This window comes from Aedes aegypti, chromosome 3 (genome assembly GCF_002204515.2).
Source record: "Aedes aegypti strain LVP_AGWG chromosome 3, AaegL5.0 Primary Assembly, whole genome shotgun sequence".
Classification (NCBI taxonomy): domain Eukaryota; kingdom Metazoa; phylum Arthropoda; class Insecta; order Diptera; family Culicidae; genus Aedes; species Aedes aegypti.
This window is the reverse complement of record NC_035109.1, coordinates 354,563,335-354,580,519: the sequence shown is the minus strand read 5'-3', so window position 1 is coordinate 354,580,519 and position 17,185 is coordinate 354,563,335.

The following is a 17,185-nucleotide window of genomic DNA, read 5'->3' as shown; positions in this document are numbered from 1 at the left end:
ACCCATGAAAAGAGTGGAGACAGTTGTAGCAGGTCAGCTCACACGTCAAATGCCTGATGCGGGCGGGTCGAAGGCAAGTTGGCTACACCAATAGGCGATGCTTGTTTGCGCAGGGAGAGAGAGAGAGAGTGTGTGTGTAGGTCGTAAAATGTTACGCACCGATTGACTGTAGACAAACATGGATTTGAATATTCAATTAGGTATTGTTTCGGAAGCACGCTCGGCTGCTGCTGGTGGCTTTTGGATGTGATGTGAGAGGAGAGGTGGTGGGGTTGCAACGGTATGGTTTGCTACTGTATTTGGGCAGGACGGCAAGGATTAAACCAAGATTTACTTAGACGAAGGTAGGTACCATGTTTCGAACGCAGATATGGAAATATTTACTTGAATTATGGGCCGTCATCCGTGCGTAGGTTAATTCGGTATGATGAACGGTGTCAAGAGCAGACTGCAGACTAATGACTTGAAGGGTGATAAGAGGTGAAGTATTTCCCTTACGGTTCTATAACAGTGAGAAGCTCTATGTTTTCTCAATGCACATGGTACTTTCCACTGACGGAAGTTTTAAAGCTACCTAGAAAAATGAAACAGTACCTCTGAGTGAAATCAAATAAGCACTTTTAGAGCTATTTTGGTTTCAGAAAAGTAAAATTTAAAACTGTTATTGAAAGTGGCAAAAATGGAAAAATGGCGCTTCTCTAGATTGCGCGCTTCTTTCAAGAGTGGAATGGTTAATGTTGATAATTGCATCGAAATGAGCAATCAGTTAGATGCTTTGGACAAATTTGCTGAACTTCAAAAGGAAGCAACCTCTAGCCTAGGCTCTTTGATTCAAGTGAGGAGACAAAGAGTGCCGCAAATTGTGATTAGTTGTTCCAAATTTTGGGGATTTAGGCAGGAGATCTTGAACTCCATTAGAGGAATCAAGGATTCCTTCCAAATCGCAAAGAAAGGAGACTGCCGCGTTTTGCCGGAAAATCTTAAAGATCGCGAACTTTTTTCTGAAACAAGAAGGAAGAAGCACAATATTTTTTACTTATAACGTTTACTCAAGGGCGTAGTGAACAGACTTTCAAGTGACTGTGAGTTACCTGATGCGATCAAAATTAAATAAATGGTTGACTCAAATTTTCCCCAGTCCAAGAAATCATCATGAAAAAGAGAACCCATTTAAAAATGTTCAAATTAATAAAAGTAATCTAAATCATATAAAATCTTAAAAAAGCAAGGCTTGTATTCAATGTCCGTGTGGCATGGGAATATTTCCAGAAACCTAAAGGAAAGTAATAATTCATGTTTTGGATAAGCAAAACGACATTTCATTGCTAGTAAATTATAACTTTTGAAACCAATCGCAATTTTGAGACCTGCTCAAATAGGGCGCCAGATATTCTTTTAGGAAAACCTCCAGAGATTCCTTCAACAATTCCGCTCTAAACATATCCAGAGACTCATCCAGAGAATTCTCCTGGAATTTTTACGACGATTCCTTCAGGGATAATCTCTAACGTAAACAATGTCTTCACTAGGGTTTTTTTCCAGAAATTCCTCCAAGAAGAACTATTAATTTTAGATCAGTTCCGATAGGGCTGCATGAATATCTTCGCAATTCACCCAGGAGTTTCTTCAGGAATTTATCCTAGGATTCCTGCAAACAATATTTGCAGGAGTGTCTCAAGTAGTTCCTCCAGGGAAATCTTTTCTGGGATTCTTTCTGAAACTTCTCCCAGAAATCCTCCAAGAATTGTTTCAGGAATTCTTTCAGGAAAGCTACTGAGTTTCTCCAGATAATTTTCAAGCGATTTTGTCTGATATTCCTTCAGAGATTCCTATTGAAAATCAAGGACTCTTGCAGAGAATCTTCAAGGCTACGCATTTTTAAATTCATGGAGGGATTTGTGTTTTGATGATTAATGATTTTATGGAGTATATTAATGTTCAATCAGTGGTTATATATTAAATTAAAGGTTTCCTCAAGGAATTTCTCCAGGAGTTACACTAGGACATTTTTTTACGAACAGTACTCAAGATATTTATCTAGTGATTTCTTCAGAATTTCCTCCGAGGATTCCTCCTCGGAAACATAAAAGATATCCCCAAGTAGCCTTCTCAAGATTCTTCCAGGAATTGTTTCGGATTTTTTTTTCGAGATTCCTCCCCGGATCGCTCCAGGAATTCTACCAGGAATTCCTGCAGGTGTTCCACAACTCACAAATTCCTCAAGAACTTCTTGCAGCAAATCTACCAATGTTACCACGTGGAAAATCACGACTTGATTTTTTTAAATTATTTCTCCAGATAATCCTCCAGGAATTTTAGCAGGGACTCGTTCTGAGCCTCCAACGAATCCTTCGGGGATTCCTCCACGTATTCTTATTGAAATTCCTTCAGTGATTGGAGTAATTCATAGGAGATCCTCAGGGATTGTTTAAGGAAAATCTCTACAAAAATGCATCCAGTGAATGCTCTACATTAATTCCTTTTGGAAAATTTATTCAGTGAACCCTCCAGAGATTTCTCTTGGGATATCTCCAAGAATTATTCCAGGGATTTTTTTCAGAAAAGTCTCTACACGGGTTTTTTTCAGGAATTTCCCTACAAATTCTACCAGCAAATTCTCGACAGTGATTCTTTGTGCGATACCTCCAAGGGCTCTCCTGAAATTCTTCCAGAAGCTCTCCAGTAATTTCTACATGAGTTTTTCCAGAGGCTTATCCAGGGATTTCTCTAGTAAAATCTCTACCGCGATTCGTTTAGCTTTTCCTTCAGGAATTTTACATAGGATTCCTTCAGAAAAATCCCTAAATGATTTCTTCTAAAAATTTTCCAGGGATGATCTGGTAGACAATCAACTGCACATTTTATATACATAGAATATGCTTTTGGTCTACGCAGTCTTTATTATAAAAAGCCGTTGATAAAAAACAGCGTAGCCAAAAAGCAAATTTTATGTTCCAGGGATTATTTCAGGAAACCCTCGATAGGCTTCTACAAGAATAACTTCAAAGATTTTTCCAGGAATTCAACCGGGGATTCCTCAAAGGGTTACTTTTTTTTCTAGAATTACAAAGCTTTTAGCAGCATAGACCAAGGATTGCGGATTCAATTCCCGCTTCAGTTTAGAAAATTCTTCGTCAGTACGTTGTCTGGTGTGGTGCTTCTTTCAAAGGACAATTCCACCACTGAAAGCATTTACGTGTAGGAGTTCTTTTTTTATTAATTGCTCCAGGAATCTCTTAAGGAACTATGTTTAGGACTAGGTTCTTTTTTTTCTGAAAACTTATTCATTTTGATGAAATCTCTGGAGGAGGAATCCCTGGAAGACTACCTGAAAAAATCCTTAGAAGAATTCATGAGGTGATTTCAAGCGGGAGAGAATTCCTAGAGTAAACTCTTGAGGAGTCCATATAGGAATTTATAAAGTAATTTCTTGTAGAATCCCTAGATAAATATCTCCAGGAGAATTTCTGGAGCGATCCTGGAAGAAACCTTAGGAATAATTCGTAGAATAATTTCAAGATAACTATCAGAGAAATAACTGGAGAAATATTTGGAGTAATCCTTGAATAAACCGTCGTTTTGAAACGTGAAGAAAGCCTTAAAGACATCTCTGCATAAATCCATGTAAAAATATTCAAGAAGAAAAGCTCAGAAAAGTCCTCGACCAGATAGAAGAAACAAGATTATAACAGAAAGTTTTGCTCTGATATAATCATATTTACACCAAATAAATATAGAATATAACAAATAACTATTAAAATTATAGCAAAATGATTACAAAACGTGTTACAGACATGTCACAATATGACAACATTATAGCAAATTTTGTTATTGTTCATGACCAACTTACAAATGCAATGTCACGGTAAATGGCTGGGCATGGCGTACCATTGGTACCTCGCGTACCTACAGGAATAAAATAGACCCCATTGTGTGGTCCTTAGCCTCTTGCCCAGCAACTCCTATCCCTACCTCCTCGTGGTACTGGCCGGGGTACGAGTAACCTTGGGGAAGATCGGGTAACCAACCCCCGATGGGAACTTTGGTCGTATGCTGACAGGGAAGGGGGGGTTTGCTCCTGCAAACCTTGAGCGTCTGTACTCCATGTTAGAAGCGGCTCACAACAGCGTCTGTTCCCCATGTCAGGGGCGGCTGATCATCGTCCGAGTGCCAGAGAAGGACTCTAAGCTAAACTGCGCACTATGGCCCTCCGAACATATAGGGGGAATGGTCCTCCGGATATCTAGGGGGTTGGTGTCAGGCCCTGCAAGCCAGCCGTAAAAATACACCAGCACAGGAACGTCAACGAGAGAATACGGACCGTAACAATCGGCAAAGACCACAGCGACGAAAATGGACTTGCGATTGGAAACTCGGTACGTGGTACTTCAAATCTCTCAACTTCATCGGAAGCACACGCATACTCTCCGATGTACTGAAGATCCGCGGTTTCGACATCGTAGCGCTGCAGGAGGTGTGCTGGACAGGTTCGATGGTGCGAACGTTTAGAGGTACTCATACCATCTACCAGAGCTGCGGCAACACACGTGAGCTGGGAACAGCTTTTATAGTGATGGGTGATATGCAGAGGCGCGTGATCGGGTGGTGGCCGATCAACGAAAGAATGTGCAAGTGTAGGCTCAAAGGCCGGTTCTTCAACTTCAGCATCATAAACGTGCACAGCCCTCACTCCGGAAGCACTGATGATGACAAGGACGCATTTTACGCGCAGCTCGAACGCGAGTACGACCGCTGCCCATGCCACGACGTCAAGATCATCATAGGAGACTTAAACGCTCAGGTTGGGCAGGAGGAGGAGTTCAGACCGACGATTGGAATGTTCAACGCCCACCGGCTGACGAACGAGAACGGCCTTTGACTGATAGATTTTGCCGCCTCCAAGAACATGGCCATTCGCAGCACCTACTTCCAGCACAGCCTCCCGTATCGATACACCTGGAGATCACCACTGCAGACGGAATCACAAATCGACCACGTTTTGATCGATGGACGGCACTTCTCCGATATTACCGACGTCGAAACTTATCGTGGCGCTAACATTGATTCCGACCACTACCTGGTGATGGTGAAACTGCGCCCAAAACTATCCGTCATCAACAATGTACGGTATCGACGCCCGCCTCGGTATAACCTAGCGCGACTGGCCCAACCGAACGTCGCTGCCGCATACGCGCAGCATCTCGAGGTAGCGTTGCCGGAAGAGGGCGAGCTTGACGAAGCCCCTCTTGAGGACTACTGGAGCAACCTAAAAGCAGCCATCAACAACGCAGCCGAGAGCATTGTCGGGTACGTGGAAAGGAGGACAAGTGACGATTGGTTCGACGATGAATGCAGGCAGGTTTTGGAGGAGAAGGATGCAGCGCGGGCTGCAATGCTGCAGCAAGGAACGCGACAAAACGTGGAGCGATATAAAAGAAAACGAAAGCAGCAAACCCGCCTATTCCGGGACAAAAAGCGCCGCCTGGAAGAAGCGGAATGTGAAGAAATGGAACAGCTGCATCGTTCACAAGAAACGCGAAAGTTTTACGAGAAGCTTAACGCATCCCGAAAAGGCTTCGTGCCGCGAGCCGAAATGTGTAGGGATAAGGACGGAAGCATCTTGACGGATGGACGTGAGGTGATTGAAATGTGGAGGCGGCACTACGATGAACACCTGAATGGCACGGAGAACACAGGCGTCGAGGGTCACGACAGCGGAGGAAGTGGCTACGTCAGCACGGCGGATGAAGGAAACCAACCTGCCCCCACATTGAGGGAAGTTAAGGATGCCATCAACCAGCTCAAGAATAACAAGGCCGCTGATAAGGATGGTATTGGAGCTGAACTCATCAAGATGGGCCCGGATAGGTTGGCAGCCTGTCTGCACCGGCTGATTGTCAGAATCTGGGGAACGGAACAGCTGCCGGAAGAGTGGAAGCAAGGGGTCATATGCCCCATCTACAAGAAGGGCGACAAACTGGAATGTGAAAACTACCGTGCGATCACTATCCTGAATGCCGCCTACAAAGTGCTATCCCAGATTATCTTCCGTCGTCTATTTCCAATAACAAATGAGTTTTTGGGAAGTTATCAAGCTGGTTTCATCAACGGCCGCTCGACAACGGACCAAATCTTCACTGTACGGCAAATCCTCCAGAAATGCCGTGAATACCAAGTCCCAACGCATCACTTGTTCATCGATTTCAAAGCGGCTTATGATAGCATCGACCGCGAAGAGCTATGGAAAATAATGGACGAGTACAGCTTTCCCGGGAAGCTCACAATACTAATAAGAGCAACGATGGACGGTGTGCAGAATAGCGTGAAGATTTCGGGTGAACATTCCAGTTCGTTCGAATCCCGCCGGGGACTTCGACAGGGTGATTTTCGTGCCTGCTGTTCAACATCGCGCTAGAAGGTGTCATGCGGAGAGCCGGGTTCAATAACCGAGGTACGATTTTCACAAGATTCTGCCAATTTGATTGCTTCGCGGATGATATGGATATTGTCGGCAGAACATTTGGAACGGTGGCAGATCTGTACACCCGCCTGAAACGTGAATGCGTCAAAAACAAAGTACATGCTGATAGGTGGAACCGAGCGCGACAGAGCTCGCCTGGGAAGCAGTGTTACGATGGACGGGGATACTTTTGAGGTGGTTGATGAGTTCGTCTACCTCGGATCCTTATTAACGGCTGATAACAACGTTAGTCGTGAAATACGGAGACGCATCATCAGTGGAAGTCGCGCCTACTATGGGCTCCAGAAGAAGCTGCGGTCGAGAAAGATTCACCCTCGCACCAAATGTACCATGTACAAAACGCTTATAAGACGGGTGGTCCTCTATGGACATGAAGCATGGACCATTCTGGAAGAGGACCTGCAAGCACTTGGAGTGTTCGAACGAAGGGTGCTTAGGACGATCTTTGGCGGAGTACAGGAAAACGGTGTGTGGCGGCGGAGAATGAACCACGAGCTCGCTAGGCTCTTCGGCGAACCCAGTATCCAGAAGGTTGCGAAAGCCGGAAGGGTGCGCTGGGCAGGGCATGTTGCAAGACTACCGGACAACAATCCTGCAAAGATGGTGTTCGCGTCAAATCCGGTTGGCACAAGAAGGCGAGGAGCACAGCGAGCGAGGTGGCTTGATCAGGTGCAACAAGATCTGGAGAACGTGGGCCAAAATCGAAGTTGGAGAGACACAGCCATGGACCGAGTAAATTGGCGTAACATCGTTAACGAGGTTTTATCAAATTAATTGATGTAATACCAACTAAATAAATAAATAAATAATAACAAATGTTGTAATAAATCTGTTACAAAAAATGTAACAAGTTAAGAACAAAGCCGTCTTGATAACAAAATTATATCAACTTCTGTTATTTTTAACAGCTTTTGTTACAATATATATTAATCTTGTAATTTGATTATGGTTGGATCTTAGGAGTAATCCCTGGAGGAACTCCTGGCAAAATTCCTGATTAAATTTCTGAAGGTATTTGTAGAGCCCTATCGGAACCGGTCTAATTGTGAACAAAATAAGTTTCTTGGAGGAATCTCAGGGAAACCGCTTGTGGAATCCATGAAGAAATCGCTGTAAGCATTACAGCAGATATAATCTTGGATCTTGTGTCTCCTGCACATAGGGCTATAGCACATGCACAGTACCCAAACAGTGGATTACAACAAAATTGTATCACAATTATCTCAAGATTTATTAAAAATATCACATTTTGTTTCATTTTTGTTCGTTGAGTTGATGAAGGACATTGCTACACAATTAAAACAAAATCAGTTATTATGACAAAGGCTGTTTTAAATTTGTTTCAATGTAAAACATAATTATAACACAATTTGTGATAAAAAAAAATCTGACAAAAGTTGCTTATACATGTACGCTTTTATTCATGTAAAGAATATAACAAATTTTGTTTTAATTCAGTCATGGATAATGATAAAATGAGATATATTTGTTTGATTTGAAACATAATTAGTTACATATTTGTTTAAATTATAACATAGTGCAGAAAAAATTGTGTTATATATTTTGTTATTTTGTTATTAGCCAAAATTATAACATACTTTGTTAGAACAAAAAAAAAGCGCTAACTGAGTATCAAAGTCTGTTACAACTCTGTTGTAATCAACTAGTCAGGTCGCTCTTTCCTATACTGTGTACATCCCTTACTATATGGTTCCTTCAATATAAAGTTATGGAGAGTTGACTTACATTTTTTTTCTAATTTAGCCGTAACGGAAATTATATTCTAATATAATATTTTTATGCTTGGGAGGCACAGCAGTAAACACGCAGCTTTTCAGCTAGACCAAACTGAAGGGCATGGGTTCGAATCCCACCGGTCGAGGATCTTTTCGGGCTAGAAATGTTATCGACTTCCCAGGCTTACAGTATCATCGTGCTTGCTAAACGATAAACAGTCGGGTCTCCTATTAAACGCATTCCTATAACGCGCACTCCTATTACGTGCACTCCTATAAGACACACTAGAGCGTTATAGGAATCCGCGTTATAGGAGACCCAGGGCTTATGGGATTTCATCAGTTTGGGGGTGTTGTTGAATATCTCGTATGCGTTAAGAGATATCACACTATCACAGTGCTGTCTTCAGCGGAGTTTCAGAACTCAGTACGATCTACCTGTAGGAGTCGAGGATCATCCTCTTAGTAGAAAATTTGGCCGGTAGGGGCGCCTTTTCTAACTTGCACTATTTGAACCATGAGGGATAGCAATGCAAAATTTGTAACATATGATATCTATAGATCCTGATGTTTTGGAAGGTTGGTGTCTTCGGAAGACTTGTTCAGTAGCTGAATGGCTGACATGCGGTGTTCATTCTGATACAGAATTACGATACCAGCATCGAATTTTTGTTTTGTGGATGTAACTCAGTTGCTTATACATGTAATACTTAGAAAAATGGTGCCTTCGGCAAAGTTGTTCAGTATCACAAGGGCTAACATTATTTGAGCCAAAAGTTTCGTGATTTTGCCACTAGGCTGCGCTGGTGATCATTGAAATTTTGTTTTGCGGATGGCTCAGAACCCTCGGTACTACAAGGGCTTACAATTTGATCTGCTCAAGGGGGAGGTTAGATTTTCGATACGCATCAAGCAAATTATGAGTAACCCACATTTGCTCAGAAATCAATAGATCTACTTATCCTGCTGTTTTATTTGCAACGACCCAGCATCTGTTCTTTTACTATTTAGGATAAGATAATTCAGTACTGCTACGGCAAATAAAATGAAAATTTCAGATTCCTATCCCTTTTCTCTACAATTTTACCGTGCCGATTGGCCAAAAATGACCCCAATGCACAAGAAAGGTTAAACATGTGATGAGAAGGTTATTTCAACGCACTAGCGATCCTGCTATGTAAATGATATTACAGGATCTGCAGAAATACATAAAAAATCGAGTTTCTAAATTAAGATACAAGAATTTTAAAATAAATTTATGAAAAATACCAACAATTTTGGAAAAAAAAACACGGAAACCAAGAGAACGTTTTTTAAAATTCCTGGGAGAGTGATTTGGAAGAAGTGAGAAATATTATTAAAATATTCAAAGGAATGATTAAGTTTTCTAGATCCTCGTCCAGAAACTTATAGAAAGTAGGTAACTTTCTTAGTTGTTAGTTGAGAATATTTTCCTGACAAATGGAAAAATGCCAAAGCTGTACCAATTTAAAAAACTAAAAAAAATCCTGCAGAAGCTTCTAGCTATCGTCCAATCAGCGTGCTTGCCTCTATCAGTAAACATTTTGAAAAGGTCATTTTGAACAGAATGATGGTTCTCATCAACGAAAATTCAATTTTTGCCAATGAACAAATCGGATATTAATATGGACAATCGACCCCCATCAACTTTTACATATGACAAATTAGATTCGTTCCAACAAATCTGAAGACTATTCTACAGGTCTTGCTCTTCTAGACATAGAAAAAGCATTCAACAGTGTTTAAATACTTGATTGTAAAATTTAATAAAAAAACTTTAATATTCCAACATATATTAATAGAATAATCCAAAGTTATCTGTCAAATCATACACTTCAGGTTAATTATCAGAACTCCAGGCTGCCTGTTAGAGCTGGCATTCCTCAAGGCAGGAGGTCAAAATTGTACAATATTATTACATCTGACTTACCTGATTTATCTCAGGGATGTCAAAAGTATTTTTTTTTCTTTGCTGATGACACAGGCCATTCCGCCAAAGGACGAAACCTGCGTGTCATCTGTAGTAGGTTTCAAAAGAGTTTGGATATTTTTTCTTCATACTTGCAAAAATGGAAGATTTCTCCTAATGCTTCCAAAAATCAACTTATAATATTCCCTCATAAACCAAAAGATCTTTATACGAAACCTTCGAGTAGACATGTTGTCACGATGAAAGTAAATCCAATAAATTTGTCAGACGAAGTTAAGTATCAAGGGTTCATGCTAGATAAAAATTTGACTTCAAAAATCACATTGAATGAATGGCATTCATTCAATGTGATTTTTGAAAGTCAATTTTTTATCTAGCATTAACCCTGGATACTTGATACCCTTGATACCCTTGATAGCCAAATGCAACAAATATTTAAAATGTCGCTATCCCCCTATTAATAGAAAATCAAAACATTGTGATGATATGAAGCTTATTGTAACAAGTGACACAACTGGTAAACCGCATACATCACACCGTTAATGAAACAGTCGAAAACAAAATTAGCTTACTCGTTGTCTGCGGTGAACAGAAAAACCATAAAAAATATCCAAACATCCCAAACGGTTGACCACCATCATCATTACCATCCTCGGCATCTCAGTGCCGTCAAAATTTGTTCATCGGATTTTTAAAATTAAAATCAATTTAACACAAACAGTGAGATGTCGGCACCAAACATCACGCAAAACCGTCGTTTCTCCCACCCTAGGACCGAAAAGTAGGACCTATCTGACCATCATCATCATCACCATTTGCGTGCCAGTCAACAGAACCGCGATGTGCCAACGGGTGTCAGAATGGTTGTGTATTAAATTAAATTCCTAACCACTTAATTATCATGGAATTTTCAACGCCAGCAACCGCAGCGGATTCTTTTTCCCGTCCATCTCATCATAAAACGAGATTGATTTTCATCCAATACCGATTCTGTCGGCCATCACTCTCATTGAACAATGCGCAATGCCTGGAAAAAATCGGTCAAAACTAGTTTTATCGCCTTCAAGGAAAACAATATCTTGTCTTTATATACTACTTGGTTTAGATTGTTTCATAGTTTCATAGCCCCTTCCATTCAATAACTTTTTTGTACCACAACTTTTTTCTGCTTCTTCTTTGCATTACATCCTCACTGGGGTAGAGCCTGCTTCTCAGCTTATTGACTGAGAGCTTTCTTTGCCAAAGTTGCCATTTTCACTGTCGTTCATCGTGTGGCAGGTATGATGATTTGCCGACCGGGAATCGATCCTCTTTGCCGACCGGGAATCGAACCCAGACACCTCCATGCTGAAGGTGCTTTTTAGCCGCGGACACTAACTACATGGCTAAGGAAGGCCCCTATTTCATTCTTATTATTTGAAATTGCTACGTTACATGGATATCTATATTTTTCAGTTTTTTTTTTGACGTTGGATAACGTCTTACGGCAACATATGGGGGTACAATTCAGAAAAACGAAAAATTGAGCATGTAACGAAAAATGGTCAAGTTTTGACCGCTAATAACTCAGTCATTTATCGATAGATTTTCAATATTTATCAATGAATCGATTGGAAATTTATCTACGCGTCGATCCAAATGGAGGACACTATTGATTATTAGCAACAAACTATTGAAATATCGTAAAACGTTGACCCCTTTCTTATCTAACCAATCACGTTCAAGCACATTTTTCGGTTCCGCTTCCCACTATAAAAGCGCACCGCACCCTGCTTCTTCCCTCATTCTTCTTTTTGCCGTCTGACTGTGAACACGGTCGGCGAGCAAATTTCGAGAGTCATTCGCGTCCTCAGTTCAGTTTTCAATAGGACGCGAATCAACACGCATTAGAACCGAAGAACCACGCATTTCGGAGCCGCAGCAACTGAAGCCGATCATTTGAGTGCACCAGCCAGCATAATCGTTTTCGGCCGGAAATCGTCGCTACCAGCCAGTGCTCCGCTGTCATTGCCATGCGGGAGGCTAGCGCGGTCATTCTGGTTCATTAGATCGAGCGGCACAGCCGTCACCGTCCGTGTAATATTCCCTAATTTGTACGAGATGGCTGAAGAAAATCGACCAAAGCCGCTTGTTGAAGCGCACATCGTCATCCGCACCGCAAATCTCATCGGGCGAGGAGGATTGAAACCAGTGCGCCGTCAAAGTGTGTCTGTGTTACGCAAATTCAACAATTCAATCGGCACTTTTCAGAGCCAACAAATGTGTTTTAAAGAGTTGATTGTGCAATATTCTTTAATTTGTTCGAGATGGCTGAAGAAAATCAACCAAAGCCGCCAAAATGTGTCCGTGTTACGCAAATTCAACAATTCAATCGGCCCTTTCCGGAGCCAACAAATGCGTTTTAAAGAGTTATTTGTATAATATTCCCTAATGTGTTTACCACATACTTGCTATAATCTCTTAATTCATCTCATAGCATCATACAATAATGGATTTATTACGAATAATTGACAATACGGCAATTTGTAGCTGTTTCCGAGGATGCTACTGCAGTGCCGTCGGGTTGCAATAACAGCATAATGCTAATCTGTACATCCCTTACCCAGACATCAGTTTCATATAGCCTATTTCCCAGATAAGAAAACGAAGAATATGAAAGGAGGAGCATCATCTGCTATTCTAAGGGTATAAAGCATCCCTCCTTCGTTGAATCTGGTTTCATTCTGTTTTCGCTTTCGAGCTGGTAAGAGCTCCTCCAAACCTGCTCAGCTCCTCGCCACCAGAGGCAAGCTGTTGTACGAGATGGCTGAAGAAAGTCGACCAAAGCCGCTTGTTGAAGCGCACATCGTCATCCGCACCGCAAATCTCATCAGGCGAGGAGGATTGAAACCAGTGCGCCGTCAAAATGTGTCCGTGTTACGCAAATTCAACAACTCAATCGGCCCTTTTGAGAGCCAACAAATGTGTTTTAAAGAGTTATTTGTATAATATTCCCTAATGTGTTTACCACATACTTGCTATAATCTCTTAATTCACCTCATAGCATCATACAATAATTGATTTATTACGAATAATTGACAATACGGCAATTTGGAGCTGTTTCCGAGGATGCTACTGCAGTGCCGTCGGGTTGCAATAACAGCATAATGCTAATCTGTACATCCCTTACCCAGACATCAGTTTCATATAGCCTATTTCCCAGATAAGAAAACGAAGAATATGAAAGGAGGAGCATCATCTGCTATTCTCAGGGTATAAAGCATCCCTCCTTCGTTGAATCTGGTTTCATTCTGTTTTCGCTTTCGAGCTGGTAAGAGCTTCTCCAAACCTGCTCAGCTCCTCGCTCCCAGGGGCAAGCTGTTGTACGAGATGGCTGAAGAAAATCGACCAAAGCCGCTTGTTGAAGCGCACATCGTCATGTGCATCGCAAATCTCATCGGGCGAGGAGGATTGAAACCAGTGCGCCGTCAAAATGTGTCCGTGTTACGCAAATTCAACAACTCAATCGGCCCTTTTGAGAGCCAACAAATGTGTTTGAAAGAGTTATTTGTATAATATTCCCTAATGTGTTTACCACATACTTGCTATAATCTCTTAATTCATCTCATAGCATCATACAATAATTGATTTATTACGAAAAATTGACAATACGGCAATTTGGAGCTTTAACAACTACCGAAAAGCTAAACATTACATATAATTTGCAATTGGATTAGATGGACAAATTGATGTGAAGATTTGCGAAAAAGTTACACGTCTTCTCAGTGAGAATCGAACTCACGACTCCCCGATCTCTAGTTGGGGCGCGTTAACCACTACGCCATGAGAGGACTCATGAACGCAGAAGTTAACCTGAATTCGATTTCAGCTCAATAATCACGTGGTCCTCTTTCGCAAAGTGCACCTCTTTCGGAAGAATTAGATGCCCATCCAAACACAACGCTTTCTATATATATCCAATGCCTAGCCCGAGAGCGCATTGTTTTTTAGGTATAGGAATAGCACACTACACTAGCCAGCAACTGCGCTGGCTGAGGTTTCTATTGTGTGGGCTTCCAATGGGTCGCGACGTTCTCAAACGACCGGTTACGGAACATGAGTCCGTTGCTCGATAAATACTTGTTTTAATTATGAATCGTGGTTTACGGCCAACCAGCCGAGTGGAAGTTTAACAACTACCGAAAAGCTAAACATTACATATAATTTGCAATTGGATTAGATGGACAAATTGATGTGAAGATTTGCGAAAAAGTTACACGTCTTCTCAGTGAGAATCGAACTCACGACTCCCCGATCTCTAGTTGGGGCGCGTTAACCACTACGCCATGAGAGGACTCATGAACGCAGAAGTTAACCTGAATTCGATTTCAGCTCAATAATCACGTGGTCCTCTTTCGCAAAGTGCACCTCTTTCGGAAGAATTAGATGCCCATCCAAACATAACGCTTTCTATATATATCCAATGCCTAGCCCGAGAGCGCATTGTTTTTGACGTTAACTACGTCTTACGGCAATATACTGGGTGTCAATTGAAAATCTAAAATTTTGCGACCGTCACGAAATTATGAAAGATTTTGAACGCTAATAACTCAGTCATTTATCTATAGATTTTAAAAATTTTCCCACCAATCGGTCGGAAATGTATACAGCAATTTTCTCGAATGGAGAAAACTATTGACTATCGACAATAAACTATTGAAAATTTGGAAAATGTCGACCCCTTTCTTACGCAACCAATCACGTGCAAGCAGTTTTCCACGCTTCTTTTGCGTTCCGCTTCGCACTATAAAAGCAGACCGATTCCTGCTTCTTCGCTCATTCTTCTTTTTGCCGTCAGACTGTGAACATGGTCGGCGAGCAAGTCTCGATTGCCTTTCGCATTCTCAGCTCAGTTTTCAATGGAACGCGAATGGAACAACAACACGCCGCCACGACTGAAGCCGCTTGTTGAAGCGCCCATCGTCATCGCCACCGCAAACCTCATCGGGCGAGGAGGATTTCTACCAGTGCGCCGTCAAAATGTGTCCGTGTTACGCAAATTCAACATTTCAATCGGCCCTTTCCAGAGCCAACAAATGTGTTTTAAAGAGTTGATTGTGTAATATTCCTTAATTTGTTCGAGATGGCTGAAGAAAATCGACCAAAGCCGCTTGTTGAAGCGCACATCGTCATCAGCACCGAAAATCTCACCGGGCGAGGAGGATTGCAACCAGTGCGCCGTCAAAATGTGTCCGTGTTACGCAAATTCAACAATTCAATCGGCACTTTTCAGAGCCAACAAATGTGTTTTAAAGAGTTGATTGTGTAATATTCTTTAATTTGTTCGAGATGGCTGAAGAAAATCGACCAAAGCCGCCAAAATGTGTCCGTGTTACGCAAATTCAACAATTCAATCGACCCTTTCCGGAGCCAACAAAAGTGTTTTAAAGAGTTAATTGTGTAATTTTCCCTAATGTATTTACCACATACTTGCTATAATTTCTTAATTCATCTCATAGCAGCATACAATAATTGATTTATTACGAATAATTGACAATACGGCAATTTGAGGATGTTTCCGAAGAAGCTGCTGCAGTGCCGTCGGGATGCAATAACAGCATAATGCTAATCTTGTAATTCCCTTACCCAGACATCAGTTTCATATAGCCTATTTCCCAGATAAGAAAACGAAGAATTTGAAAGGAGGAGCATCACCTGCTATTCTAAGGGTATAAAGCATCCCTTCTTCGTTGAATTCGGTTTCATTCTGTTTTCGCTTTCGAGCTGGTAATAGCTCCTCCAAACCTGCTCAGCTCTTCGCTACCAGAGGCAAGCTGTTTGAACGAGATGGCTGAAGAAAATCGACGAAAGACGCTTGTTGAAGCGCACATCGTCATCCGCACCGCAAATCTCATCTGGCGAGGAGGACGCAACCAGTGCGCCGTCAAAGTGTGTCCGTGTTACGCAAATTCAACAATTCAATCGGCCCTTTTCAGAGCCAACAAATGTGTTTTAAAGAGTTGATTGTGTAATATTCCTTAATTTGTTCGAGATGGCTGAAGAAAATCGACCAAAGCCGCTTGTTGAAGCGCACATCGTCATCAGCACCGAAAATCTCACCGGGCGAGGAGGATTGCAACCAGTGCGCCGTCAAAATGTGTCCGTGTTACGCAAATTCAACAATTCAATCGGCACTTTTCAGAGCCAACAAATGTGTTTTAAAGAGTTGATTATGTAATATTCTTTAATTTGTTCGAGATGGCTGAAGAAAATCGACCAAAGCCGCCAAAATGTGTCCGTGTTACGCAAATTCAACAATTCAATCGGCCCTTTCCGGAGCCAACAAATGTGTTTTAAAGAGTTAATTGTGTAATTTTCCCTAATGTGTTTACCACATACTTGCTATAATTTCTTAATTCATCTCATAGCAGCATACAGTAATTGATTTATTACGAATAATTGACAATACGGCAATTTGAGGATGTTTCCGAAGACGCTGCTGCAGTGCCGTCGGGATTCAATAACAGCATAATGCTAATCTTGTAATTCCCTTACCCAGACATCAGTTTCATATAGCCTAATTCCCAGATAAGAAAACGAAGAATTTGAAAGGAGGAGCATCACCTGCTATTCTAAGGGTATAAAGCATCCCTTCTTCGTTGAATTCGGTTTCATTCTGTTTTCGCTTTCGAGCTGGTAAGAGCTCCTCCAAACCTGCTCAGCTCCTCGCTACCAGAGGCAAGCTGTTTGTACGAGATGGCTGAAGAAAATCGACGAAAGCCGCTTGTTGAAGCGCACATCGTCATCCGCACCGCAAATCTCATCGGGCGAGGAGGATTGCAACCAGTGCGCCGTCAAAGTGTGTCCGATCACCAAGCGGCGGCAAGTTTGTACGAGATGGCTGAAGGTAATCGACCAAAGCCGCTTGTTCAAGCGCACATCGTCATCCGCACCGCAAATCTTATTGGGCGAGGAGGACGCAACCAATGCGCCATCAAAATGTGTCCGTGTTACGCAAATTCAACAATTCAATCGGCA